This window comes from Manis javanica, chromosome 12, assembly GCF_040802235.1.
Source record: "Manis javanica isolate MJ-LG chromosome 12, MJ_LKY, whole genome shotgun sequence".
NCBI classification, from domain to species: Eukaryota; Metazoa; Chordata; class Mammalia; order Pholidota; family Manidae; genus Manis; species Manis javanica.
The window spans coordinates 84675559-84690649 of NC_133167.1; the positions used below are offsets into that span (position 1 = coordinate 84675559).

Here is a 15091-nt window from a genome sequence, read left to right on the forward strand (position 1 = left end):
CCATAGCTCTGTCTGTACCTCGGCAAGTGACAAATGCTAAGCAGTATGTATTGCCAGGGGGCACAAAGAAATCGGAGAAACCCTAGAGGAGCTGGAGAAGGTGGACATCGTAATGTGCACTCATAGTCCTTTTACTTCCCTGGTGTGACACATCATGTTGAGGGCCTTGCTAATGCTTTCTTCTCTATTGACATAACACAGGAGATCCAGGAACAGTTTGCCTTCATGTGGGAAGGGTGGCCGAGGATGTTCGCTGTCTATCTGCAGGGACACCTCTGCAGTTCCAACATATGTCATGGACTTGTAGCCCAGGACTTGGCAGCATGGGAGAAACTGCCGACAGTGCACCTGTATCATTATATTGATGACATTATGCTCACATCTGATTCTCTTCCAGATCTACAAGGTGCAGCACCCGGAGTGCTGCAGCACCTACAGGAGAAAGGATGACAGGAGGGACAGAAGTTGGGGCCAGCTATCACTTTCTGCCTGGCCTCCTGGTTGGCTGCTGGTGGCAGAGGGATCTGTGATGTAAGTCCGGGGAGAGGAAATGCCAGTTTGACTGTTGATTTTGAAAGTACCATGTAACTGTGATTTAGCCCCTATGAGCAACAGTTCACAGTCAGTCCGTTCTGCAGGCACAGGGACTTAGCAAGAGACAATCCTATCCACAACACTGTAGACCCAGGACAGGGCCTATACTCAGCTTTAGCCCCCTCAAAGGGACCCTAAACTGTCCTACTCGCCCTGGGACCAAACAGGGAACATGCCCTTCTGTGTCTGAGAGTCCAGAAGGGTCCCCATATTATGTTCCAGCCTCCTCTCAGCCACAGTCTACTAACAGTCCTGCTGGCAAAGATACCAGCAGGAGACCCTCCTGTCTATGGCCCTGGAGATCCTGAAGGGATCCTATACTTGACTCCAGCCTCCTCACGGCTAGTCTATCAGCAGTTCTGCTGGACCAGGGAATCAGCAGGACACATTCCCACCTGTGCTCCTGAAGATCAAAAAAGGGCCCAACTTCCGGGGACAGCTTCAGCTCGTACCAGCCATATTTCACCAAGCATCACTGATATCACAGGGACCAAGCAGGAGATGTTCCAGACTGTGCCTAAGAAGACCCCAACATGGCCCCATACTTGGATCAAGCCCCTGCAGCCACAGGCAGAGAGCTGTCGAGCCCACCCAGGGCCCTGGCAGGATACATACCTATCTGTGCCTCCAGAGCCAGATCTGCAAACCTCAATCTAGACTGTAGACCCTAAAACAGCCCTGGGACTCAATTCCAGCCACTCAAAGGTCAGGGTGTATACCACCTACACAGGGATCCACCTTGGCAGGAGCCCTCCTAGGAATCACACCCATCCACAAATGTGATAACGAGCCACTGTCTGAGTAGCCAGCTGTAGACCCTGAAGCAGACCCTTGTCTGAGTGTGACTACTGAACAAGGCACCGAAGGGAGTCCCATATACCCAGGAACCAGACAGGGACCATGCCTGCATAAGACCCTTGTAACAAGCTCATCAACTGCAGATCCAGAAAACAACCTTGTAAATGGTCTCCAACCAAGAGCTGTTTGCTTTATCAACTGCACAGACTCCAACCGAAGACTGCATGGATCAAAAAGAATCAGGCAACTATGGTACCAGTAAAGGAAACTAACAGAGCTCCAGTAATCAGCCACAAAGAAATGGAGATCTATGAATTGCCTTACAAAAATTCAAAAGAAATTCAAGCTAATCATCTCAGTGAAATGCGAGAGAGCACAAACAACTAAGTGAAATCAGGAAAACATACAAGAAAATAATTAAAGAACTAGAAAACACAAAAAAGGAGCCAAGCAAAAATCCTTTATTGAAGATAACAGTTAAAAGAAAGGAAAAACTCAGTAAATGAATTCAACAAAGGAATCACTCCTGCAGAAGAAAGATTTAGTAAACTGGAATACTATTGATTTGAAATTAGCCAGTCAGAGGAACAAAAAGAAAAAAGAGTGAAGAAAGTCTACAGGAGTTATAGGACATCATCAAGCAAATGATATTGATATTATGGGAGCCCCAGAAGGAAAAAAGAGAGAAAGGAGCAGAAAGATTATTTAAATAAATAATAGCTGAAAATTTCTCAAATCTTTGGAGAGATATGGATAGCCAGGAACAGAAAGCTAAAAAACCCAGTCAAGAACAACTCAAAGAAGATTACTGTAAAACAAATTAAAATCAAAAAGTTAAAAGTCAAAGGAAAAATTTTGGAGCAGCAAGAAAAAAATTATTCATCACATACAAAGGAACCAAGAAGGCTCTCAGTGGATTTCTCTGCAGAAATCATGCAAACCCAGAGTGGGATGATATATTCAAAATACTGAAACAAAAAAATTACCAACTAATAAAACTATACCAGGCAAAACAGTCCTGCAGAAATTAAGAGATAAAGACATTCCCACATGAATAAAAGCTAAGGAGGTCTATCACCTTTAGACCTGTCTTAAAAGGAGTTCATCAAATTGAAATGAAAGGACACTAACTCATGAAAACATATGCAAGTGTAAAACTCACTGGTAAATGTAAAAATATAGTCAAATTCAGAATACCCTAGTGCTATAATGGTGGCAATAACTTTTACCTCTAGCACAAAGGTTAAAAGACAACAGTATTATACAGTAATATTGCTACAATAATTTGTAAGAGGATGCACAATATAAAAAAAGAGACAAAGTATAACAGCACATAAAATGTGTGGGAAGAGAATGTAAAATGTAGAGCTTTTGTATGTGATTGAAGGTATGTTGTTTTCAGCTTAAAGTAGACTGTCATGTCTATAAAAGTGTTTTATATAAGCTTCATGATAATCACAAAGAAGCACTCTATAGTAGATACACAAAAGACACAGAGAGATGAATGAAAGCATACCACGACAAAAAAATCCTAAAGGAAGACAGCAAGAGAGGAAGCAAGGAAAAAAAATTTAAAAAGGAAAACAACAAACAAAATAACAATAAAAAGTCCTTACCTATCAACAATTACTTAAAATATAAATGTTTTTTTGCTGAACAAAAGACATAGAATGGCAAATGGATCAGAAACAAGATCCAGCAATATGGTGCTTACAAGAAATTCAATTTAGCTTTAAGGACATGCCTAGGCTGAAAGGGAAGGGAAGAAAAGGACATTCCATGAAAATGGTAACCAAAAGAGAGTAGGCTTTGCTTTACTTACATCAGATGAAATAGACTTTCAGTATAATCAGTCATAAAAGACAAATAAATTCATTATATATTGGTAAAGAGGTCAGTTCTTCAAGGGAGTAAACCCTTGTAACTATATGTACACCAAATATTCGAACACCAGAAAGTTAAAACAAATATTGACAGACTGAAGGGAGAAGTAGACAATAGTAGTAAGGAACTTTAATTCCATACTTTCAACATTGGATGGAGCAACTGGAAAAATTCAATTGGAAAATAGTGACCATGAATAAAATTACAGACCAAATGGACCTTAAAGACATATATAGAACATTATGTCAAATAAGAAAAAAATACACATTCTTCTCAACCACACATGAAACATTCTCCAAGCTAGAACATATATGTTGGCCCACAAAGCAAGTTTTAAGAAACTTAAAATATTGAAATGATATTTACTGTCTTTTCCAACCAAAATGGTATGAAACTAGAAACCAGTTACAGATGGAAAACTGGAGAAGTCCCAAAGTTTGGAAGTTAAACATCACTCTTGAACCACCAACAGAGCAAAGAAGAAATAAAAGGGAAACCAGAAAGTATCTTGCAATAAACAAAAACAAAAACATGCCAACACATATGGTATGCAGTAAAAGCAATTCAAAGATGTAAATTTATCGTTATAAATGCCTATATTGAAAAAAGAAAGATCTCAAATGAACAACTTAACTTTACACCTAAAGGAATTAAAAAAGAACAAACTAAGGGAGGGGGAGCCAAGATGGCGGCGTGAGTAGAGCAGTGGAAATCTCCTCCCAAAAACACATAGAGCTATGAAAATATAACAAAGAAAAATCTTCCTAAAATAGAGACCACAGGACACAGGACAACATCCAGACCACATCCACACCTGCAAGAACCCAGCGCCTTGTGAAGGGGGTAAGATACAAGCCCCAGCCCGGCGGGACCCGAGCGCCCCTCCCCCCGGCTCCCGGCGGGTGGAGAGAAACCAGAGCAGTTTTTTTTTTTGGCGAGCGCTTTTTGGAAGCCTTAGAGGGACGGGCCCCCGTTGCTGGGGAGGCAGGGTGGCGGGACCGGTGAGGAGGTGCCTGGGAACAGCGCCGGAGGACAAAGAATATCCCGCGTTTCTCCCTGCGAGACCTGGGGGCGGGTGCCTGAGACCGGTGCCTGAGGACGGAGGAGGTCGCGCGTTTTTCCCCTTTTTTTTTTCTCTTTTTGGCGAGCGCTTTTTGGAAGCCTTGAAGGGACGGGGACCCCAGTGCTAGGGAGGCACGGTGGCGGGACTGGTGAGCGGGTGGCTGGGACCGGCGCCTGAGGACAAAGAATATCCCCCGTTTTTCCCTGCGGGACCGGTGGGCGGGTGCCTGAGACCGGCACTTGAGGACAGAGGAAATCGCGCGTTTTTCCCCTTTTTTTTTTCTCTTTTCTGCGAGTGCTTTTTGGAAGCCTAAAAGGGACAGGGACCCCGGTGCTAGGGAGGCAGGGCGGCGGGACTGGTGAGCGGGTGCCTGGGACCGGCACCTGAGGACAAAGAATATCCCGCATTTTTCCCTGTGGGACCGGTGGGTGGGTGCCTGAGACCAGCACCTGAGGACGGAAGAAATCGCGCGTTTTTTCCCCTTTTTTTTTCTCTCTTTTTGCCAAGTGCTTTTTGGAAGCCTTGAAGGGACAGGGACCCCGGTGCTAGGGAGGCAGGGCCGCAGGACTGGTGAGCGGGTGCGTGGGACCAGTGCCTGAGGACAAAGAATATTGAGCGTTCCTTCCATGCGGGACCGGTGGGTGGGTGCTTTTTGGAAGCCTTGAAAGGACAGGGACCCTGGTGCTAGGGAGACAGGGCAGCAGGACCAGTGCGCGGGTGCCTGGGACCGGCACCAGAGGAAAAAAAAAAAAATCGCGTGTTTTTTCTTTTTTTTTTCCTTTCTGTTCCCTCTCTCATTGTTGCTGTTGTTGTTTTTGTTTGGAGAGTGCTTTTTGGAAATCTTAAAGGGGCAGGACAGGTCACTTAGACCAGAAGCAGGGAATCTGGGGATCTCTGGGCACTCTAACCCCCTGGGCAGCAGGGAGCACAGAGGCCCCTTACGGAGATAAATAGTCTCCTGGCTGCTCCCCCTCTAACGGGGCTCCACCATTTTGGAGGAACAGCCCCAGCCAGGCCAAGCCCACAGCAACAGTGGAGATAAACCCCAAAGCAACTGGGCAGGAAGCAGAAGCCCTGTCTGCGCACAGCTGCCCAGCACAAGCCACTAGAGGTCGCTATTCTCCCAGGAAAAGGCTACAAACCAACAAGAAGGGAAGCTCTTCCAGCGGTCACTTGTACCAGCTCTGCAGACTATCTCTATCACCATGAAAAGGCAAAACTACAGGCAGACAAAGATCACAGAGACAACACCAGAGAAGGAGACAGACCTAACTAGTCCTCCTGAAAAAGAATTCAAAATAAAAATCATGAACATGCTGACAGAGATGCAGAAAAAAATGCAAGAGCAATGGGATGAGATGCAGAGAAAAATGCAAGAGCAGTGGGATGAGATGCAGAGAAAAATGCAAGAGCAGTGGGATGAAGTCCGGAAGGAGATCACAGATGTCAGGAAAGAGATCACAGAAGTGAAACAATCCCTGGAAGGATTTATAAGCAGAATGGATAAGATGCAAGAGGCCATTGAAGGAATAGAAGCCAGAGAACAGGAACGTATAGAAGCTGACATAGAGAGAGATAAAAGGATCTCCAGGAATGAAACAACACTAAGAGAAATATGTGACCAATACAAAAGGAAAAACATTCGTATTATAGGGATACCAGAAGAGGAAGAAAGAGGAAAAGGGATAGAAAGTGTCTTTGAAGAAATAATTGCTGAAAACTTCCCCAAACTGGGGGAGGAAATAATCGAACAGACCATGGAATTATACAGAACCCCCAACAGAAAGGATCCAAGGAGGACAACACCAAGACACATAATAATTAAAATGGCAAGGATCAAGGACAAGGAAAGAGTTTTAAAGGCAGCTAGAGAGAAAAAGGTCACCTATAAAGGAAAACCAATCAGGCTAACATCAGACTTCTCAACAGAAACCCTACAGGCCAGAAGAGAATGGCATGATATACTTAATGCAATGAAACAGAAGGGCCTTGAACCAAGGATACTGTATCCAGCACGACTATCATTTAAATATGATGGTGGGATCAAACAATTCCCAGACAAGCAAAAGCTGAGGGAATTTGCTTCCCACAAACCACCTCTACAGGGCATCCTACAGGGACTGCTCTAGATGGGAGCACCCCTAAAAAGAGCACAGAACAAAACACACAACATATGAAGAATGGAGGAGGAGGAATAAGAAGGGAGAGAAGAAAAGACTCTCCAGACAGTGTATATAACAGCTCAATAAGCGAGCTAAGTTAGGCAGTAAGATACTAAAGAAGCTAACCTTGAACCTTTGGTAACCACGAATCTAAAGCCTGCAATGGCAATAAGTACATATCTTTCAATAGTCACCCTAAATGTAAATGGACTTAATGCACCAATCAAAAGACATAGAGTAATAGAATGGATAAAAAAGCAAGACCCATCTATATGCTGCTTACAAGAAACTCACCTTAAACCCAAAGATAAGCATAGACTAAAAGTCAAGGGATGGAAAAACATATTTCAGGCAAACAACAGTGAGAAGAAAGCAGGGGTTGCAGTACTAATATCAGACAAAATAGACTTCAAAACAAAGAAAGTAACAAGAGATAAAGAAGGCCACTACATAATGATAAAGGGCTTAGTCCAACAAGAGGATATAACCATTCTAAATATATATGCACCCAATACAGGAGCACCAGCATATGTGAAGCAAATACTAACAGAACTAAAGAGGGAAATAGACTGCAATGCATTCATTGTAGGAGACTTCAACACACCACTCACCCCAAAGGATAGATCCACCGGGCAGAAAATAAGTAAAGACACACAGGCACTGAACAACACACTAGAACAGATGGACCTAATAGACATCTATAGAACTTTACATCCAAAAGCAACAGGATATACATTCTTCTCAAGTGCACATGGAACATTCTCCAGAATAGACCACATACTAGCTCACAAAAAGAGCCTCAGTAAATTCCACAATATTGAAATTCTACCAACCAATTTTTCAGACCACAAAGGTATGAAAGTAGAAATAAATTCTACAAAGAAAACAAAAAGGCTCACAAACACATGGAGGCTTAACAACATGCTACTAAATAATCAATGGATCAATGAACAAATCAAAATAGAGATCAAGGAATATATAGAAACAAATGACAACAACAACACTAAGCCCCAACTTCTGTGGGATGCAGCGAAAGCAGTCTTAAGAGGAAAGTATATAGCAATCCAGGCACACTTGAAGAAGGAAGAACAATCCCAAATGAATAGTCTAACATCACAACTATTAAAACTGGAAAAAGAAGAACAAATGAGGCCTAAAGTCAGCAGAAGGAGGGACATAATAAAGATCAGAGAAGAAATAAACAAAATTGAGAAGAATAAAACAATAGCAAAAATCAACGAAACCAAGAGCTGGTTCTTTGAGAAAATAAACAAAATAGATAAGCCTCTAGCCCAACTTATTAAGAGAAAAAGAGAGTCAACACAAATCAACATAATCAGAAATGAGAATGGAAAAATCACGACAGACTCCACAGAAATACAAAGAATTATTAAAGACTACTATGAAAACCTATATGCCAACAAGCTGGAAAACCTAGAAGAAATGGACAACTTACTAGAAAAATACAACCTCCCAAGACTGACCAAGGAAGAAACACAAAAGTTAAACAAACCAATTACAAGCAAAGAAATTGAAACAGTAATCAAAAAACTACCCAAGAACAAAACCCCGGGGCCGGACGGATTTACCTCGGAATTTTATCAGACACACAGAGAAGACATAATACCCATTCTCCTTAAAGTGTTCCACAAAATAGAAGAAGAGGGAATACTCCCAAACTCATTCTATGAAGCCAACATCACCCTAATACCAAAACCAGGAAAAGACCCCACCAAAAAAGAAAATTACAGACCAATATCCCTGATGAATGTAGATGCAAAAATACTCAATAAAATATTAGCAAACAGAATTCAACAGTATATCAAAAGGATCATACACCATGACCAAGTGGGGTTCATCCCAGGGATGCAAGGATGGTACAACATTCGAAAATCCATCAACATCATCCACCACATCAACAAAAAGAAAGACAAAAACCACATGATCATCTCCATAGATGCTGAAAAAGCATTTGACAAAATTCAACATCCATTCATGATAAAAACTCTCAGCAAAATGGGAATAGAGGGCAAGTACCTCAACATAATAAAGGCCATATATGATAAACCCACAGCCAGCATTATACTGAACAGCGAGAAGCTGAAAGCATTTCCACTGAGATCGGGAACCAGACAGGGATGCCCACTCTCCCCACTGTTATTTAACATAGTACTGGAGGTCCTAGCCACGGCAATCAGACAAAACAAAGAAATACAAGGAATCCAGATTGGTAAAGAAGAAGTTAAACTGTCACTATTTGCAGATGATATGATACTGTACATAAAAAACCCTAAAGACTCCACTCCAAAACTACTAGAACTGATATCGGAATACAGCAAAGTTGCAGGATACAAAATCAACACACAGAAATCTGTAGCTTTCCTATACACTAACAACGAATCAATAGAAAGAGAAATCAGGAAAACAATTCCATTCACCATTGCATCAAAAAGAATAAAATACCTAGGAATAAACCTAACCAAGGAAGTGAAAGACTTATACTCTGAAAACTACAAGTCACTCTTAAGAGAAATTAAAGGGGACACTAATAAATGGAAACTCATCCCATGCTCATGGCTAGGAAGAATTAATATCGTCAAAATGGCCATCCTGCCGAAAGCAATATACAAATTTGATGCAATCCCTCTCAAATTACCAGCAACATTCTTCAATGAATTGGAACAAATAATTCAAAAATTCATATGGAAACACCAAAGACCCCGAATAGCCAAAGCAATCCTGAAAAAGAAGAATAAAGTAGGGGGGATCTCACTCCCCAACTTCAAGCTCTACTACAAAGCCATAGTAATCAAGACAATTTGGTACTGGCACAAGAACAGAGCCACAGACCAGTGGAACAGATTAGAGACCCCAGAAATTAACCCAAACATATATGGTCAATTAATATTTGATAAAGGAGCCATGGATATACAATGGCAAAATGACAGTCTCTTCAACAGATGGTGCTGGCAAAACTGGACAGCTACATGTAGGAGAATGAAACTGGACCATTGTCTAACCCCATATACAAAGGTAAACTCAAAATGGATCAAAGACCTGAATGTAAGTCACGAAACCATTAAACTCTTGGAAAAAAACATAGGCAAAAACCTCTTAGATATAAACATGAGTGATCTCTTCTTGAACATATCTCCCCGGGCAAGGAAAACAACAGCAAAAATGAGCAAGTGGGACTACATTAAGCTGAAAAGCTTCTGTACAGCGAAAAACACCATCAATAGAACAAAAAGGAACCCTACAGTATGGGAGAATATATTTGAAAATGACAGATCTGATAAAGGCTTGACGTCCAGAATATATAAAGAGCTCACACGCCTCAACAAACAAAAAACAAATAACCCAATTAAAAAATGGGCAGAGGAACTGAACAGACAGTTCTCCAAAAAAGAAATACAGATGGCCAAGAGACACATGAAAAGATGCTCCACATCGCTAATTATCAGAGAAATGCAAATTAAAACTACAATGAGGTATCACCTCACACCAGTAAGGATAGCTGCCATCCAAAAGACAAACAACAACAAATGTTGGCGAGGCTGTGGAGAAAGGGGAACCCTCCTACACTGCTGGTGGGAATGTAAATTAGTTCAACCATTGTGGAAAGCAGTATGGAGGTGCATCAAAATGCTCAAAACAGACCTACCATTTGACCCAGGAATTCCACTCCTAGGAATTTACCCTAAGAACGCAGCAATCAAGTTTGAGAAAGACAGATGCACTCCTATGTTTATCGCAGCACTATTTACAATAGCCAAGAATTGGAAGCAACCTAAATGTCCATCTGTAGATGAATGGATAAAGAAGATGTGGTACATATACACAATGGAATACTACTCAGCCATAAGAAGTGGAAAAATCCAACCATTTGCAGCAACATGGATGGAGCTGGAGAGTATTATGCTCAGTGAAATAAGCCAAGCGGAGAAAGAGAAATACCAAATGATTTCACTCATCTGAGGAGTATAGGAACAAAGGAAAAACTGAAGGAACAAAACAGCAGCAGAATTACAGAACCCAAAAATGGACTAACAGGTACCAAAGGGAAAGGAACTGGGGAGGATGGGTGGGCAGGGAGGGATAAGGGGGGGGAAGAAGAAGGGGGGTATTAAGATTAGCATGCATGGGGGGGAGGGAGAAAGGGGAGGGTGGGCTGCACAACACAGAGAGGACAAGTAGTGACTCTACCACATTTTGCTAAGCTGATGGACAGTAACCGTAATGTGGTTGTTAGGGGGGACCTGATATAGGGGAGAGCATAGTAAACATAGTATTCTTCAGGTAAGTGTAGATTAAAAATTTAAAAAAAAAAGAAAGAAAGAAAGAAAAGGGGGATTACTCCTTAACAGGATAAAACTATTGGTAAATCAAAGATCAACGCATGCTTTAAATATCCTTAATGTTGATCACTTAAAGGGTGTCAGATGTATCAGCTATGGAGGTACTCTTTTCTGATAATATTCCTTTCTCTTAATTAAAAAAAAAGAAAAAAAAAAAAGCAGTTACTGTGTGCTGACCTCCAATGAGTTCTGCACAGTGGTATAGAGGGCATGTCAAAGTGTGGGCAAAGGGTCTGTTTGTTTCTACGCAGAAGATCAAGGCCTAGCTTGGATACCCAGAAAATGAACTAAGATACGATATGAGGAGGAGCTTCCGGCATCAGCACTCTCTGGAGGACTCGTGCCGGGGGATGATCATCAAAAAGCCTCCACAGGGATCCGGACGATGCTGCGGTTGTGGCTGCATCCAGCCCACCGTCTCCTGGACTTGCCATAAGAAGGAGGAGGGAGATGTCTAGGCTGGCATGTGCATACAGTGAGACAACGAATTTGACCAGATCTGTACTGTTGGAACTCAACCAGGAGTTGGGAGGGGTGCAAGTTGTAGCACCCCAAAATCTCATGACTATAGACTATCTATGGTTAAAAGAACATATGGGATGTGAACAGATCCCAGAAATGGGCTGCTTTAATTTGTCTGATGGTTCAAGTACAGTTGGACAATATCCATCATATCATAGATAAATTTTCACAAATGCCTAGGGTGCCTAAATGGTTTTCTTGGCTTCACTGGAGATGGCTGGTAATTATAGATTTGCTTTGTTTATGTCACCGTATTCCTATTATGTTAATATGTGTGTGCAAATTAGTTAGTAGTTTAAAACCTATACATAATTAAGGTACTATACAAGAAGATATGTCAAAGAAATAATCAATCCTCCCAAGTTTCCTTCATATGCTACATCTATAGCTTTTCTTCTTCCTTCCTAATTACAAACCTTAAATAGAATTCGTGCCTCATATCGAATTTACCGAGTATCATAATTCCTCCAGGTGGTAAAGATACCTCGAGACAAGTGCTGGGCATAGAAGCCACAGGGCATAAATCTGCAAAGAAGTAAAAAGCTAACCTTTGCAAACAATATGGCTTCTCTCTCACTTACCAACTTTACATTTCCCTGTATGGCCCCGGAAGATGACTGGTTAGCCAGAGACGGGTAAGATTCCTCAAGGGAGGAACAACCTAAGACAGGCACAGTCGCAGGGGGGCCATCAGGTGAGAATTTGGGGATCAACAGAGGTGAGGCTCAGAACCTCACCCCCCCTGCTTTGAGAGAAATCTTCTGCATCCGTGGATGTCTTGCTGCCCTTGTCTAGCCTGGATTAATACTTAGTCCATAGGCACACACCTGATCATCTGATCATCTATATTTGCCTTCTTACAGCACTAAACTATGTTTTCTACCTTTATCTTGCATCTACCTACCACTTCAGCATTTTATTAAAAATAAAAATAATAATAATAATAGGAGAAATGTGGGATCAACATATAAATCAAGTACAAAAATCAAATGAATATTCATATTTGACCTGATGGTTTATAGGTCATATTGCATGATCAAAACCGAAAGTTTCTGTGATGAATGCCCTTGTACTGTTCACCATGTAAGAATTTATTCACTCTGTAAGAATTCGTTCACCATGTAAGAACTTGTTCGTTATGCTTCAGAAGATTGGAGACTGACGAGAATTAGGCTTGAGATGGATTAATGATTGTACATTGAGTATTGACCCCCCTATACTGAATTTTATTGTTGTTAACAACCATTTGATCAATAAATATGAGAGATGCCCTCTCAAAAAAAAAAAAAAAAAAAAAAAAAAAAGTTATGAAGACTCTTACCTATGACCTTGGTTCCTTTAAAGATGTGTTCTAACCAGCCACAGGGGACACTGCAATTTCCAGAGAGTAATATTTTTATGGTGTTGTGAACCTTTGGATTGTGTCATAATTCTTTCTCAGAAGCACCTACTATTATATACTAAAGTGAATTAATTTACTTAACAGGCCTGTGACTACCAGTTATGTTTAACCTGACATTATTCCCTCTTTGTATTAAGACTTTCTGTGTCATATGTTAAAAAAATAACAGTAAAAATAAAAGTGGCATTGTTTTTGGTTCATGGACAAGCCTGGGTTTGGGAGAACTAGCCAAGAGCAGCGATTTACCCACTGTGGTACACTGTCACACCTGCAGGCACAGGAACCCCTGTCGGGCAGGCCAGCCTGGCCTGTTGTGGAATCAGACATGCCCCTGAACAGTCAGGGATGGTTCCAGCTTTGGGCAAAAGAGGAGATGCAGCCAGGCCAGAAGGATGTAGCATACAAGGGGAAATCACAGAAGAAAGGGCACACCTTGTGAGGATGAACTCAGGCAACCCTCCAAACAGCTCTGTGAGGAAAACACAATCATCTTCCCTATGCACGGGTAATGGTCCTGCCTCACCATCCGCAGGGCATGGTGAGCATGGTGTGGTGGGCGTGGTGAGTGTGGCAAGTGTGGTGGGTGTGTTGGGAGTGGCAGGCATGGTGGTGGGTGTGGCAGGTGGTAAGCATTGTGGGATGTGGTGGGCATGGCATGTGGCTGCCCTCAACAAGCCTGCTTGGCATGTGTACACAGGCCTGTGCTCCAAACTCACATCAAGAGGGCTCTGATTTTTCACAGGGGCTGCACCTGCCTGTCCCACACATTGTCGGATGCTTGGCATCCCTAGCAACAGGCGCTATTGTTAATAACCTCCCCAACATTGTGGCAACTAAAAATGCCAACTTAGACATTTCCAAACGTCAACTGGAAAGAGAATGAGAGAAGGGGGCAACAGCATTTCCGGCTGAGAATGGCTGGGTGCTGTGAAGGGTCCAGATTTCTGTTTCCTTGTCAGAGGGGATGGAAAGGTTGGTGCTCAGACGCTGTGGCCTGCTGTCCGCCCCTCACCACACACAAGTGCACACCCTAGGCCCCGGGGGTTGGGGCTGGACTGGGACACCCGTGTAGATGCTCTCGGGGCCCTGCGACGGGGCCACCACAGTTCTGAGCCCACCCTCTCCCCACTTCTCGCACTTCCTTACCCCTCCTGTAGGACCTCGCCCAACAGGAGGAATCACTCCTGTGTGTTTAGTCAAAGGCTGCAAACTCATGACCTGCATAAACGTTTTGTTTGGCTAACCCAGAGACTTTATTTTTGTATCTTAATTTTGTCGCCACATTTTGAAACTAGATCTCACATAAAAACTGGATTTTCAGTTCCTCTTGACAAATGAGAAATTCAAGCACCCAGGCCCACATTCCAGCCTGACAACGGACTGGAGCCCCCTGGAAGCACACAGGCCTCTCCAGGAGCTCGCCACTCCGTCGGCCCCGGGAGCCAGGAGTGGTGCCCGCCCGCCGTGGAGTCCTATCTTTGCACTTCCGCATCTGCTACTGTCAAAGGGTTTCCTTTCTGCCCACTTTCTGCGGCCTCAGCCAAGGGAGGCATGCCCGGGTGGGGCAGTTAGGGAGGGGAAAGCCTGGATGTTTGCACCGAGTGATTCATATTCCCCAAAATGCCCTACTGAGCTCAGTAGTGGAGGATCTCAGTCTGAAGACTTAGTCCACGTGAGCTGCTGGTGTCCCCTGGCGCCATCTAAACAAACTCTGGTGCTGCTAATAGTCCTGACCTTCCTAAATAAGGGAGCATTTGCTGCTGCTTCATCTCTCCAACCTGGGGTACATTTCAAAGCTGTCTTCCTCCTCCTGACCACTGATGGTGAAAGATGATTCTCCTGCCTGTGAGGTGGGTGTGAGGATAGTGGGGGCAGAAGCTGGGCTATCTCAGCTGACTTCTGTCTTTTTCCATTCCTATCTCCTGGGAGAGACTGAGTTGTACAGAGTTAGAGAAATGGTTTACGAGGCAAGAGGCAGGGGGTCTGCAGTTGAATCTGATAGTCACTCTACCTCTTGAGATTAAAAAAAAAGTAAGCTGGGCTAAATAACCCATGAGGTCCATTCCCTCCCATAAAGTCACTGATCTCATAGTTCAGATACACAGACACCCCCATGCTGGTGCACAAGTGTGATATTGATATTGAAATCATACTAGAGAATCTCAAGTCAATTCTGAAAATTAAAAAATTTCAGGAAACAAAGAGATCTTTAATGTTTTACTATCTTCATGACCCTTTTCGAATTTTCAATACTTGCTTCTCTTTACTCTTCTACCTAAACAAATGCCGTGGTGTCCCTTTTATCCAA

General features: G+C 42.7%; 1 protein-coding gene across 7 annotated transcripts in view; it reads right to left on the reverse strand.

Annotated features, from left to right (window-relative positions):
- Positions 1-15091, reverse strand: part of LOC140845179 (uncharacterized) — a 41367-nt gene that overhangs the window by 13029 nt on the left and 13247 nt on the right. The gene's annotated exons all lie outside the window — the stretch shown is intronic.